The sequence below is a fragment of the Thalassophryne amazonica genome, chromosome 15 (assembly GCF_902500255.1).
Source record: "Thalassophryne amazonica chromosome 15, fThaAma1.1, whole genome shotgun sequence".
Lineage (NCBI taxonomy): Eukaryota > Metazoa > Chordata > Actinopteri > Batrachoidiformes > Batrachoididae > Thalassophryne > Thalassophryne amazonica.
The window spans coordinates 70,220,931-70,236,223 of NC_047117.1; positions in this window are offsets into that span (position 1 = coordinate 70,220,931).

Sequence of the window (15,293 nt, forward strand, 5' to 3'; positions counted from 1 at the left end):
GAATGGCACTTCCTAACCTGTTGTTCTATTATTGGGCAGCTAACATTAGAAATTTGGGCTGTTGGCTTCAATATGAATCCCTTGAACATGTTCCACTCTGGTTGGATATTGAGGCCAACTCCTCAAAACCAGTCACACTAAAGGCCCTATTACATCTACCTCTCTCATTCTCACCCAGAGCTTACTCTAAGAATGTAATTGTTGTTTCTTGTCTTAGAATATGGTGCCAATTTCACTGTTATTTTGGATTTCAGACTTTATCTACTACAGCTCCGATCATGGCCAATCCAGCTTTCCCTCCTTCTATAATTGATGATGCTTTCTCAGTTTGGACAAAATTGGGATTGAAAACTGTAAAAGATTTGTATGTGGGGGGTGTCTTTGCATCTTTTCAACAACTGGCAGAGAGGTTTTCACTGCCTCAAGTGCATTTTTTTAGGTACCTCCAAGTGCGTAGCTTTATTCAAAGCACTTTTCAATGTTTCCCTTCTATCCCGGACAGTCAAGACTTTGACAAATTTTTAGTACCCACTCCATCTATTAGAGGGGCAATTTCATATTTTTATTTAAATATTTTTAATCTTTGTCCAGACAGTTCTGTGGCGGTCAAGGCCAGTTGGGAAACTGACTTGGGAGAGGTTATTCCAGACGAAACTTGGAAAGAAATCCTACGCTGGGTTCATAAATCTTCCATTTGTGTGAAACATTGTTTCACACAGTGTAGAATTTTGCATTGCACCCATTACACTAAGGCCAGGCTTACGAAAATATTTGAAGGGACATCTTCAGCCTGTGACCGTTGTCAACAGGACCCTGTGGATTATTTTCACGTTCTGGCTTTGCCCGGCTTTAAAAAATTTCTGGTGTGAGGTCTTCCATACATTATCTAAAGTGTCTGGTATTACACTTGCCCCTGTGACGATTACTGCACTTTTTGGAGTTTATCCCTCTCTGCCTGGGCTCTCCCCTGTATACAGGGACATGATTGCCTTTACAACTTTATTAGCAAGAAGGCTAATATTGTTGCACTGGAAATCTGCTCGTCCACCTACTCACATTCAGTGGATTAGAGATGTATTGTATTTCCTTAAGTGTGAGAAAATTAGGCTCAGTGTATCTGGTTTGCAACATAAATTTGTCAATATTTGGAATCCCTTTCTGGCGTATGTAAGTAATCTTTTGTTTCAGAGTGTCATAGTTTGAAAAATTTTTGTAGCATCCCTTTTCTTTTTGTGTGTGGCTTATGATTGTTGCTTTCTTTATTGTTCTGTTCAGTATAATCTGTGGGCACGTACGGTGGGTTTGGGGTATATGTTCGATTGTTGAATTCTTATATCTTGTGTTTCAGAACTGTATTTGTGTTACTGAAAAATTATAAATAAAGTTGGAAAAAAAAAATAATAATATCCAAATCACAGGACTGAGGCCAGGTACCACTAGGCAGAGCTGAGTTTGTGGTGACTGTGGAGAGGCAGGACCGTGTTTATATACAAGCATCGCTGATTGAAGCCAGGTGAGACAATCAGCTCTGTGACACAGTGCCTGGAGACACAGGAAGGAAAGGGAGGCAGAGCAAACACCAAGGCAGCATAACAATGTTTTGTTGTAAAATGCTTCGAAAGCATGACGCACACTTCCATTGATCACCAGAAGAGCCTGATGTCATTCTTTGACGAGCTGGACGTATTTCCTAGAAATGATCACAAGGAAATGTTCAGTCAATCAGCAAACACATACAGCCCCAATTCCAGTGAAGTTGGGACGATGTGTAAAATGTAAATAAAAATAGAATACAATGATTTGCAAATCCTCTTCAACCTATATTCAGTTGAATACACCACGAAGATAAGATGTTTAATATTCAAACACGTTTTAAAAAAGCTGGGACAGTGGTATGTTTACCACCGTGTTACATCACCTTTCCTTCTAACAACACTCAATAAGCATTTGGGAACTGAGGACACTAATTGTTGAAGCTTTGTAGGTGGAATTCTTTCCCATTCTTGCTTGATGTACGACTTCAGTTGTTCAACAGTCCAGGGTCTCAGTTGTCGTATTTTGTGCTTCATAATGTGTCACACATTTTCAATGGGCGACAGGTCTGGACTGCAGGCAGGCCAGTCTAGTACCCGCACTCTTTTATGATGAAGCTACGCTGTTGTAACACATGCAGAATATGCATGTGCATTGTCTTGCTGAAATAAGCAGGGACGTCCCTGAAAAAGACATTGCTTGGATGGCGGCATGTGTTGATCCAAAACCTGGATGTACCTTTCAGCATTGATGGTGCCATCACAGATGTGTAAGTTGCCCATGCCATGGGCACGAACACACCCCCATACCATCACAGATGCTGGCTTTTGAACTTTACGCTGGTAACAATCTGGACGGTCTTTTTCCTCTTTTGTCCGGAGGACACAACGTCCATGATTTCCAAAAACAATTTGAAATGCGGACTCATCAGACCACAGCACACTTTTCCACTTTGCGTCTGTCCATTTCAAACGATTTCAGGCCCAGAGAAGACGCGGTGTTTCTGGAGGTTGTTGGTGTATGGCTTTCGCTTTGCATGGTAGAGTTTTAACTTGCACTTGTAGATGCAATGACGAAATGTGTTAACTGACAATGGTTTTCTGAAGTGTTCCTGAGCACACGTGGTAAGATCCTTTATACCATAGGTGTCAAACTGATTCCAGAAAGGGCCAAGAGGGTGCAGGTTTTCTTTGTAACCACCAACTCCAGCAGGTGATTTCACTGATGAACTCTTCCCATCTGCTCAAAGTGATGTTCATCAGTGAAATCACCTGCTGGAGTTGGTGGTTACAAAGAAAACCTGCACCCTCTTGGCCCTTTCTGGAATGGTCAGTGAGAATTCCATGTCAAACTGGCATGCATTATTTTCGTGTATATGCACACGTAGTTCGGCAAGTTAAGTCACTGTAATATCACTCCGCTCTGGTCGTCACCATAGCAACACGTAAATCAGCTGTGTTTTGACAGGTGAATGACAGAAATGCGATAAAACATGGATTTCCAAGTGAATTTTAATATTTTTGGCTAAAATAAAATGTTTGAGGAATGGGAAGAGGAGGAGAGCAAACGAGAACAACAGCAAAACAACGGCATAAAGATGTAACATTGGACGAACTGGGCAAGATTGAAGACGGGAAAGAAGAAGAGAACGTGAAAAAAGTTAACTGTATGTGTGTTAACTCACTTCGCGTCGTGGTGCTTTAGACTCCGCGTCATGCATTTAAACCGTATAATGCACGGCTTTTCATTGTTTAATCCTTACTTACACAATGATGTTGGCTTTTAATGCAGTGCCGCCTGTGGGATTGAAGGTCACGAGCATTCAGTATTGGTTTTTGGCCTTGCCGCTTACGTGTAGAAAGTTCTCCAGATTCTCTGAATCTTCTGATTATATTATGGACTGTCGATGATGGAATCCCTAAATTCCTTGCAGCTGAACATTGAGAAACATTGTTCTTAAACTGTTGGACAATTTTTTCATGGATTTGTTCACAAAATGGTGATCCTTGCCCCATCTTTGCTTGTGAATGGCTGAGTCTTTTGGGGATGCTCCTTTTATACCCAATCATGACACTCACCTGTTTCCAGTTAGGTGTTCTTTGAGCATTCATCAACTTTCCCAGTCTTTTGTTGCCCCATCCCAACTTTTTTGAAATGTGTTGCAGGCATCCATTTCAAAATATGCAAATATTTGCACAAAAACGTCTATCAGTTTGAACATTAAATGTCTTGTCTTTGTGGTGTATTCAGTTGAATATAGGGTGAAGAGGATTTTCACATCATTGTATTCTGTTTTTATTTACATTATACACAACATCCCGACTTCATTGGAATTGGGGTTGTAGTGTTGCACTTCTGTTTTCCAACAAAGGTAGGCGATCTGGATGGATGAGGCAATAGTTTCAAATTATAATCTTGTAACATTGACAGTGTTGGACACATTGTGTATTTTGTAAAAAAAGAACTCTCTGCACTGAAATTGATATTTCTGTTGTGGTTAGAGGTCTGGATAGGACCAAACCATTACAGGCAATGGACTCAAATGCTGGGAGCAAAGAAGAGAACGGGTTGTGAATGAGAAGAGGTTTATTTACAATAAATTAATAACTGAAAGTGCTGCGCTGGGGATGCCTGCAGAGCCGAGACAGAGCCTGCTTGTAGCGGTGGAAATCCGGGAGCTGCAGTGCACACCAAGCCAGGCTTCAGAATTTGAGAATAAGCTGGAATCCTGGATATTGAGACTGGAACCAGAGCCAGGTCGGATGCACAGAGCCGAGGACGAGGAATGTTCTCGAAGGACAAGGAGAACAGAAGGTGAGTGAATGCACTTGTAACATTGGAAGCCTTTAACAACTGACAGTCCACGGTAAGCTTAAGGCAGGAATGTTCACAGTTTGCACAGTTTAGGAAATAAAGTTCACTGTTTAAGAAATAAGGTTCGATGTTGAGGAATTATTCACAGTTCATGAATTGTCCTCAGAGGTCCGATGCTGCACGTCCTATGACGCAGTTCCAGTTAAACTTGGCTTGGATTTAGAAACGACTTGAGAGTTCTCAGTAGTTTTGCATATCAGTTCATATAGTTCTTGGAAACAGTTCTTGGTCATGCACAGTCACAAACAGGAGCAGGGTGAGAGCGGAATCTCACAAACTCAGACTCATGCAGGAACTTAGCTGAATGAGGCAGAGCAGCACGCTCTGAGGCTGAGAGCAGAAGTGAGTTCCAAAGTGATGTCGTGCTGGAAGAGCTAGGAGCAGTGCAGCATGAAAGCTGAGCAGAAAGGTGTCTGGAAACACCAAAAGGTCAGCAAGCTCTATTATGGAAAATAGAGGAGGCCAGGTTACCTTGAGAGCTGTGGGAAGCTCAGACATAAGAATGCCTTGAAGTGTCCACGTAGACGAGGTCATGAAGTAATATTCTGCAGTCATTCAGGAATCAGGATTCTGGCAAGGTTAAGGTTTCAGTAGATTCTGGCAATGACCAAGCTCAAAGCCAGGGTCTAAGTAACCCGCTCTTGATCAGGAGCTCATGAGCATCAGGTGCGAGATGATGAGAAGCAGGTGTTCCTCAGCCCTGCAGCGTGCCACCTGGAGGGAGAACAGATGAACAACACACAAACAGGCTTGCTCTGGTCTGTTTGTGTGTTTCCTGAATCCAAGAGTCTGGATTCTGGTTGAAGGTATTTTGGTCCATTCTTCTTTACAAAACATCTCAGGTTTGTTGACTTCCGAGAATGGACAACCAGCTTAAAATCACAGCACAGATTTTTAATAATATTCAGGTCTGAGGACTGAGATGGCCTTAGTAGATTTTGAGCAGTGTTTAGGGTCGTTGTCTTGTTGAAAGATCCGGCTCCGGTGCAACTTCAACTTTGTCACTGATTCATGAACATTGTTCTCAAGAATCTACTGATACTGACTGGAATCCATGTGAACCTCAACTTTAACAAGATTCCCAGTACCTGTACTGGTCACACAGACCCACAGCATGATGGAACCACCTCCAAATTTTACTGTAGGTAGCAAGTGTTTTTTCTTGGAATGCTGTGTTCTTTTTCAGTCATGCATACCGCCCCTTGTTATGTCCAAATAACTCAATTTTAGTTTCATCAGTCCACAGCACCTTATTCCAAAATGAAGCTGGCTTGTCCAAATGTGCTTTAGCATACCTCAAGCAACTCTGTCTGTGGCGTGTATGCAGAAAAGGCTTCCTCTGCATTACAACATCATACAGCTTCTCCTTGTGCAAAGTGCGCTTTATAATTGAACGATGCACAGAGACACTATCTGCAGCAGGATCATGTTGTAGGTCTTTGGAGCAGGTCTGTGGGTTGACTATGACTGTTCTCACAATAATTCACTTCAGCTTATCTGAGATTTTTCTTGGCCTGCCACTTCGGGCCTTAACTAGTACTGTGCCTGTGGTCTTCCATTTCCTCACTATGTTCCTCACAGTGGAAACTGACAGCTGAAATCTCTGAGATAGCTTTTTGTATCCTTCCCCTAAACCATGATGTTGAACAATCTTTGTTTTCAGGTCATTTGAGAGTTGTTTAGAGGCTCCCATGTTGCCTGTCATTAGAAGAGATGCAAAGAGGGGAAACATTTGCAAATGGCCACATTAAATACCCTTTCTCATGACTGGATTCACCTGTGTAAGGAGGTCAAGGGTCAAACAGCTTACCAAACCAATTTTGTGTTCCAATAATTAGTGCTAAATGTGTTCAAGTCAATAAAATGACAATGGTGCCCAAATTTATGCACCTGCCCAATTTTGTTTAAATAATTATTGCACACTTTCTGTAAATGCTAGAAATTTCATTTCACTTCTCAAATATCAGTGTTTTCATCTGATATATGATATATTTAACTGAAATTTCTGATCCAGACCAATGATTTATAAAGGAAAATCGTGAAAATTATCAGGGGTGCCCAAACATTTGCATACGAGGTCTATTAGAAAAGTATCCGACCTTATTATTTTTTTCAAAAACCATATGGATTTGAATCACGTGTGATTGCGTCAGACAAGCTTGAACCCTCGTGCGCATGCATGAGTTTTTCCACGCCTGTCGGTTGCGTCATTCGCCTGTGAGCAGGCTTTGAGTGAGGAGTGGTCCACCCCCTCGGCGGATTTTCATTGTCAGGAAATGGCGGAATGATTTGGGCTTTTTTTCCATCAGAATTTTTTCAGAAACTGTTAGAGACTGGCAGCTGGAAACCATTCGAAAAATTTATCTGACTTTCGGTGAAAATTGTACGGTCTTCACAGAGAATAAGGAGTGTTACTCCGTGCCGCCATCGAGAACCACAAACCACCGGATCATTTCTAAACGGATGGCTCTGTGGATCTGAGACTGTCGTGTGTACTTTCTCTGGTTATCACAAGAGCTGGACATCAGCCATTTTCCGGCAGATTTCACTTTTAACAAGAGATTTTGTCATGGAAAGCTGAGCGGAGGCTTCGCGTGTCACGATGGATTCGCTACTGGAGCGAGACAAAATCACCTCCGTTTTGGTCTCACAGGACGGCTTTGAGATCGCGTTCAGACAGCTGTTGGTGTTTTTTCCATCGAGTGATTATCCGAGAAATTGTGGATGTGCCTGGACATGCCAGAACATGTCCCATGAGGCTTCATCACAGCGTTGCTTTGCGCCATGCGGCAGTGCCGCGACGCGCGGAATTCCTCCACACGTCTGTCTCAATGTGCCGAAAAAGTGCTGATGTCCACGTCTTTTCACAATTCCTGTGCTAGTCAGACGACGTCCCAGATAAAACACAGCGTCCAGTTTGGAAATGAACGGCACATTCCACTGTTACAGGAGTTTTTGTCATGGAAAGAGGAGCGGAGGCTTCGCGCGTCATGGTGGTGCCGCATGGCGCACAGCAACGCCGTGATGAAGCCTCACGGGACATGTTCTGGCATGTCCAGGTACATCCACAATTTCTCGGATAATCACTCGATGGAAAAACCACCGACAGCTGTCTGAACACCATCTCAAAGCCGTCCTGTGAGACCAAAACGGAGGTGTTCCTTTGTCTCGCTCCATCAGCAAATCGGTCGTGACGCGCGAAGCCTCTGCTCGGCTTTCCATGACAAAATCTCTTGTTAAAAGTGAAATCTGCCGGAAAATGGCTGATGTCCAGCTCTTGTGATAACCAGAGAAAGTGCACACGATGGTCTCGGATCCACAGAGCCATCCGTTTAGAAATGATCCGGTGGTTTGTGGCTCTCGATGGCGGCACGGAGCGCGGTGCGCAGAGCGCCCTTAAAGCCATCCTTAAAGCCATCCTTAAAGCTGTAGTAACACTCCTTATTCTCTGTGAAGCCCGTAAAAAATTTTCACCGAAAGCCAGATAAATTTTTCGAATGGTTTCCAGCTGCCAGTCTCTAACAGTTTCTGAAAAAATTCTGATGGAAAAAAAGCCCAAATCATTCCGCCATTTCCTGACAATGAAAATCCACCGAGGGGGTGGACCACTCCTCACTCAAAGCCTGCTCACAGGCAAATAACGCAACCGACATGCGTGGAAAAACTCACGCATGCGCACGAGGGTTCAAGCTTGTCTGACGCAATCACACGTGATTCAAATCCATATGGTTTTTGAAAAAAATAATAAGGTCGGCTACTTTTCTAATAGACCTCGTACAACTGTATTTCAACAACATAATGTCAATTTTCAGGGTTTTTAAAGGTTTGTGCTTTGGTGTGGACAAAGACCCTGTGTAGCTGACCATTGGAAAGTAGGAAAGACGCTTGCACTACAGTTCATCTTTGTTGACCGGATCACACCACATGAGCACAGAACATCCCACATTTTAATCCATTTCTGAGCCACTGAAAAGAATATAAATACATACTTCTGTCACTAAAGTTATCATCTTTGATTTGTGACAGAGATGTTTGGACCATGTGACTTTCTGAGGCAGATAACCCATAACTCATCACCGTGTGTGCTGTCACAGGCTGTGGAAGTGTGGCCGTATTGTCACGGTGTCATGACATAATGTTTTCCAAGTATTTTTTAAATAAGAACGTTCCTTAAGAATTAGCCAGCAGTCCGAAATCCAATCCTTTAGTTAAAATTAAGAGATAAAATCAGTTAAATTGGTGTCACAAGGTTGTCACATAAAAGCAAGCATACTTCCTGACTGAATGATATACTGCATAAATATTGTCCTATCTTAAATATGACAGTAGATCTTTTTGTGAGCTATTCACTGTAAAATGAATACAAGTCTAACAGCATGGCCCACAATTTCATTGGTGATAGTAAAACATTTTTCAAAAACAGATGTGGCAGAAATTGACACAGGGGAGCAACGTGAGCTGGGAAGGACGGTTCGGTTCAGGATCAGCCCCCCCCCCCCCGAGATTGGTGCTTTTTGCAGTCTTTAAATTGGAGCACTGTGGTGAATTCTGAGGTGTAATTATGAATGTGTTTATATGGTATTATATTATGTACGTTTTCTGGCACTTCTAATCAGTATCTTTAATAGAAGACACAAATATTAACATACCATATTATATGATGATTATATTCCACAATTAAAGAAATGTTCCCTCATTCCAGGAAGTACAGACATGGCCAACAAGTCAACGACTCTAAACACTGCTCAAAATTTACTTAGGCATTCATGCAGAGGAACAAGTACAATGTTCTGGAATGGCCATCTCAGTCCCCAGACCTGAATATTATTGAAAATCTGTGGTGTGATTTTAAGCGGGCTGTCCATGCTCAGAAACCAACAAACCTGAGATGTTTCTGTGTAGGCTCTCAATTGTCCAGGTGGTTTCCATAGTAGAGAAGCTTGAGTCAGAGGATCTTCAGACAGCACAAAATCCCAGTTTACTTTAAACCGGTTAACACCTTGAGACAGAAATTAGTTCACCCTAAGGACAGGATCCCTAGTTACAAACAGAGCAATGTAGTGTATTCTATCAGATGTCAGGAAAACTGTAACGAACACTACATAGGTGAGACTAAGCAACCTTTACACAAAAGGCTATACCAGCTACGTAGAGAGGGCACCAGTGGACCTCAATCTGCAGTTCATCTCCACCTTAAAGACACTATCCACACGTTTGAGGACAAGGAAGTTAAAATATTAACCAGAGAGAAGAAACGGTTTGAGAGAGCGGTCAAGGAGGCATTCTTTGTGAAATGTTTGAAACCCAGGGTGCTAACTAGAGCACAATAGGTGCTAATTAGAGCTATTGTTTAGTCACTAGCCTATAGCAGTCTGCCTCTCGGTAGGAGGGGTCTGGTTAGGTTTAAAACTCCAGCTTTTGTGACTTCTTGATTATTCTTCTCTACAAGAGTCAAGACAGAAGTCAAACCACCAGAGCAAGAATTTAGCTGAGGAAGCTTCTGCGATTTGAAGCGAAACGTCCTTGCGTCAAGCAACCCAGTCCAGTTGAAGACTCAGGCTTCTCTACTATGGAAACCTGAAATGTTTTGTAAAGAAGAATGGTCCAAAATACCTTCAACCAGAATCCAGACTCTCATTGGAAGCTATAGGAAGTGTTTAGAGTCTGTTATTTCTGCAAAAGGAGGATCTACTAAATATTGATGTATTTTTTCTGCTGGGGTGCCCAAATGTATACACCTCCCTTATTTTGTTTAAAGAATTATTGCACACTTTCTGTAAATCCTATAAACTTCATTTCACTTCTCAAATATCACTGTGTTTGTCTTCTATATGATATATTTAACTAAAATTTCTGATCCAGACAATCTACAAGTATGCTTTATTAAGGAAAATCATGAAAATTATCAGGGGTGCCCAAACTTTTGCATACAACTGTATGTTGCAAGTATAGAAACCATACAGGATTTTCAAAATCATTTATTTTTCTGATCCGTTTTGTAAAATATACATCAACAAAACTGGACTAAAATCTGATATTACACATCCTTCATATGTTAGCAATTAAGAGTGCGATATCACATCTTCCAAGTTTTCTCTGACTTACTAAGTAGTGGTTTGATTCAAATCCATCCTCTTCTGAAACATCAAAAACTCCCAAAACTGGGGCTCATTGATGAAACATTTGGCCAGGTACCAGACGCAAACATCTTCAATGAGGTTGTGTGTTAACATGAAATATAAATTCACAGTTTCACCCAAAAACTACTCACCAAAAGTTATGCAAAGTGTTCTGTGAACATTTTTAATTGGCCTGAAAACCTCGGCTGCCAAGTACAAAACGTCTGATGTTTGATTACACGGCGGGTATATCATGCGATCGCATCTCACTTTTAACATGAGATTTTTCATTTTCCAGTTCTTAAACTGAAGTCACAGTAATCACGCTGGTTGTTGTACTAATTTTAACACTAAATTGTAAATTGAACCTGAAATTTTACAGGTTCTTGCCATACAATAGGGCTTAGAAGTTATTTTGTATAACTATAGAGGTTTAAACTTGAGTTCAATGAGAATGGAAATTGCAAACAGTGTATGACAGAACGCAGCCTGGAGACTTACACTTACTCGTTGATGGTGATGAAAATGAACTAAACTAGGCTGAAAAATTAACACAACTGATAAACAAAGCAGACCAGAAAAGCAGCTTTTCAAAAGCACTTATATTTTTCCTCCATGTATCTGGCTATGTGTTTTTTAGAATTTATTTTTGTGCTGTTGTTGCAGAGTATGTTTGTGCAGATCAGACGACTTTCATCTTCTGTTTCTCACTTTGAGCCCCTCTGTGGCAACAAGGAAGTGGACAGAGTCTGCAGAAAACCACAAATGTTTCCATGCACTTGTCAGCGGATTGGTCAACCACTGCAACGCCGTGTTTGTGCATGTATGCAGGAAGCGGTTTAGTCGGACCCGCAGGGCAATGGGAACATCTACGTACGCCTGAGACATGCGAGTCTTTATCAACAGGATGACTGTCTGATCAGTGTGACGTGTCAGCTCTGTTAATGTGAAATTTATGTTTTCATAATTCGACCTTTAACCACAGTGGACCCGTGGGAGCTCTGGGTAAATTGTAAGAGCAATTACAGTGTAATAATTATTAACACACAGAAGTAGCAAATAATTAATGGGAAGCAATGTTGTTAAAATGTCCTTATTAAAATCCAAACACAACTTAATATTAATTAAAACATTTGCCGCTTTAAAACATTGCAATTTTTCCAGCCATGTACCCTTTAAAATACAGAGTGAATGAATAGACAAATGGCTACATAATGATTGAGTCCATTCCCTCCCGTTTTTAAGCATGGAAACTCAAGAACTATCTTCAACCAAATGTACACAGAATGAGGACAAACTAATTTAAAATCTGGTGATCGTTGATGCATCAGATTAATTGAAAAAATGCACTAAACTGGAGAAGTAAACTTTTCTGATCGTTTCACAGTGGTTACTTTCTAAAACAAGTGGCAGCTCTTGGTATTGATTTGTTTTATTTTTTTAAAGCGGTGACACCTTCACTTCTTTATGACGGGGGATTTGCAAAAGGGCTACATTGCTTTTCACTAGGTGTTCTTAATAAACTGCCAATTGAGTGCGTATTTGTATCCAAATACAGTAACCTTGCTCTCTTCCTCTCTCGCTCTCCTCCACCCCAACAAGCACACACATACACACACATACACACACAGTGTACCTGTCATAGGATGCCAATAATTAATGTATTTAACAGTAGGACCTATATAAAGTGTTCAGGCTACCCTTCACACCGCATCATCAGTTCAGTTTATTTCATTTATACAGCACTAAATCACAACAAAACTGCCTCAAGGCGCTTCACACGACTCAGGTCTGACATTATCAACCCCGAGAGCAAGCGCACAGGTGACAGTGGTAAGGAAGAACTCCCTCTGATGATTTGAGGAAGAAACCTCAAGCAGACCAGACTCAGAGGGGTGACCCACTGCTTAGACCATTCTAACAGTTACAAGGTTTTTACAAAGCTGAAGAAACAGGAAACAGAAAAATCAGAAAAGCATCAAAAACAAAGTGCATTATTGAGATGAGCACACAGTCATTGACACGGGATCATCCAGTGCCCTGGGATGCGGGGCTAGTGTCCTTGCATCATGTCATCATTTAGGAGTACATTCCAAAAGTCACTGTGGCTAAGTTTATTCCAAACGCAGACTGCAGTGTGCTGCATCAGCTTCATCCAGGGCATTTCATGGTCAATCCAACACCCTGTGGTGCACAACCGTCAGCCTTGCGCGATGCCATCAGTGCCTCAGACAGAGAGAAAAAGAACAGAATCAGTTGGCCAGAAATAACTGCACCTAAGATATGAGTTCACCATCAGTAAATCGACAGGAAAGCAGAGAGATTACTAAAGTGATCGCCGGCGGCTAGCCCTAAGGTTCACTAACAGACTCTTTGACCCTTTAATGACCCTTTAATGTATGATTTCTCAGAAAATAAGCAGCTCATAATTTTTAATGTCCACACCAAAGAAGAGTCCGTAGAGTCCGTTAGTTGGTTCAGACTCGAAACGAGGGATGTGTTGTGACGTCTTTTGCCACCCAGTAAGCCACCCACGCTTTACCACTTAATGCATTAATAAGTTCATCGTCACTGAGAACCAGGCAGAATCAGCACTGCCTCTGTTGCAACGTATTGACGTCCAGACATGGGCTTCATATGGCCTGTTTTGGGTCATTACAGAACACTTATGGGTGACATCGTGCAGGGTTTGTCCAGTATACATACAATCTATGTATCTAACGTTACCAATCGATAGCTAGGTGTCATAGCTTAGTTAGTCCACAGTCAGCTTCTTGTCTTGAATTTAGCCAGCAAAAGTTTCAAGTCAAAACTATGAAGCATGCTATAAAATGCTAAAGAGTGCTTCAGACTTTTGGCTTTGAATTTCATGATGTCTCATGATTGCAAAGTCACACTGTCTTAATTAGGGGGATCAGATCAGATCCCCCCAGTACTCCCTGTAATTTGAACCATGCATGGTTGATTGTTGAGTGGTTACAGGGTTAGTCAGAAACACATAAATACTTTGGGTTGAGCCTGGATAGGATTAGAAACCATCCAAATCACATGTTGATTCAGACAAATGGAAACTATTGTATTTATTTTTAACATAACCACATTACACTTTGCAGGAGATGTGTGCCTTCATGAGTGCACCTTTCCACACCCACCCCAGAATTGAACAATATATAGTCAAGGCCAGATTTCACCCTTTTACCATCTTTTGTTAAATTTTGAGTAATTGAGCTCACAAACAAAGTGAACCAAAGAACACAAGAAGTCAACTCCCTTAATAAACTAATTGGGGATATTCTGGGAGCTGTCGTAAGGATCTGTTTAATGAAGAAATACAGTTTTAGACTTTAGACCTGCAGCTAGATACATTATCATGAACATTTTTTTTTTTAATCTAACAGGCAGTTATGTTACAGGAGTTTAAATTGAAAAATTAAATTGCTAGATTGTTGAGGGCACCCAGGAACTGTAAAATTGAAGCTGAGTTATTTAAAGTACTTATGAGGATATTTCTGCAGTTACAAGACCTGCTGCTGACTTTGTCTCTCCTTTACAGGAATTGTGTGTGTCTGCGTGTGATGTGTGCATTTGTGTTTGCACGTCCTGTCTGATTACAGAACTCCTAAATGGATGTTTATATCACCAATGACATACACAAGGTCACTAATCTCCTGCACTGAAGCAGCTTCTAATGTAAACTCAACTGACAGCTTTCAAGCTGTTATTCCATATCACTGTCACTAGATGGCGATGTGTCTGTGTATTGTGAATTGGGGATGGATAAATTGCATATTTAGCACATCTAACACACACACACACACACACACACACACACACACACACACACACACACACACACACACACACACACACACACACACACACACACACACACACACACACACACACACACAGCACTCCTCTTCACTGCAGACTGCAGTTTGTTTTGCAGTACTCGGGCCATATGTTGGATGTGAAGTGTATTTGTTACTGCAGCAAATTGTTTTTGATTATACTGATGGGCCTGTTTGGCAAAATAATTCCCATAATACAATGTGAAAAAGGTTTTGATTCATGCTTTCAGTTTATAATTCCTTCCACTGCTACAAATAACTGTCACACTTGCCATTTAATTGACCTTATTCAATAGATTTTTTTTTCTGAAATATGAAAGTGATTAAAATGTTGAATGGGGAGCATATGTTATTATATCTGCTTCACATAGGTTTGCTAAGAAATAACTAACTTTTCCACATTTTGTAGGGTGTTTGGTCTCGAGGTTAGAGAAGTAAGATTGTCACCACTGGATCGCTGTTCAATTCTTGTTGGACAGGAAGGTTCCTTGGGCAACGTCCTTCATCACCAAGTTGCTCGTGTTGTGCAGTTGAGCGGGTTGAATGGCAGCATGTTGACATTGGTGTGAGAGTGTGTGTGAATAGGTGAATGTGGGGCATCAGTGTAAAGCACTTTCAGCCATTGTTGCCAAGTCTGTTCATAATATGCAGTGGTGGGCACAGAAAACTAACTTCGATAACAGATAACCAGATAACTGAAAAGTTATCTTTGATAAAGATAAAATGATAAACCACCCAAAAATGTATCAGAAGTTACCAATAAATTCCAGTATTGTCTCTGGTACACTTGAAACTACTAACAAGCTGATTTTGAGTTTAAAAACCACGATTGCTTCTGGAAGCATCAAAGACAACAGACCCAAACAATGAGTCAGCACTTATGTCTTTGAACATCTTGCCCCTTGGTGGAAGCTCC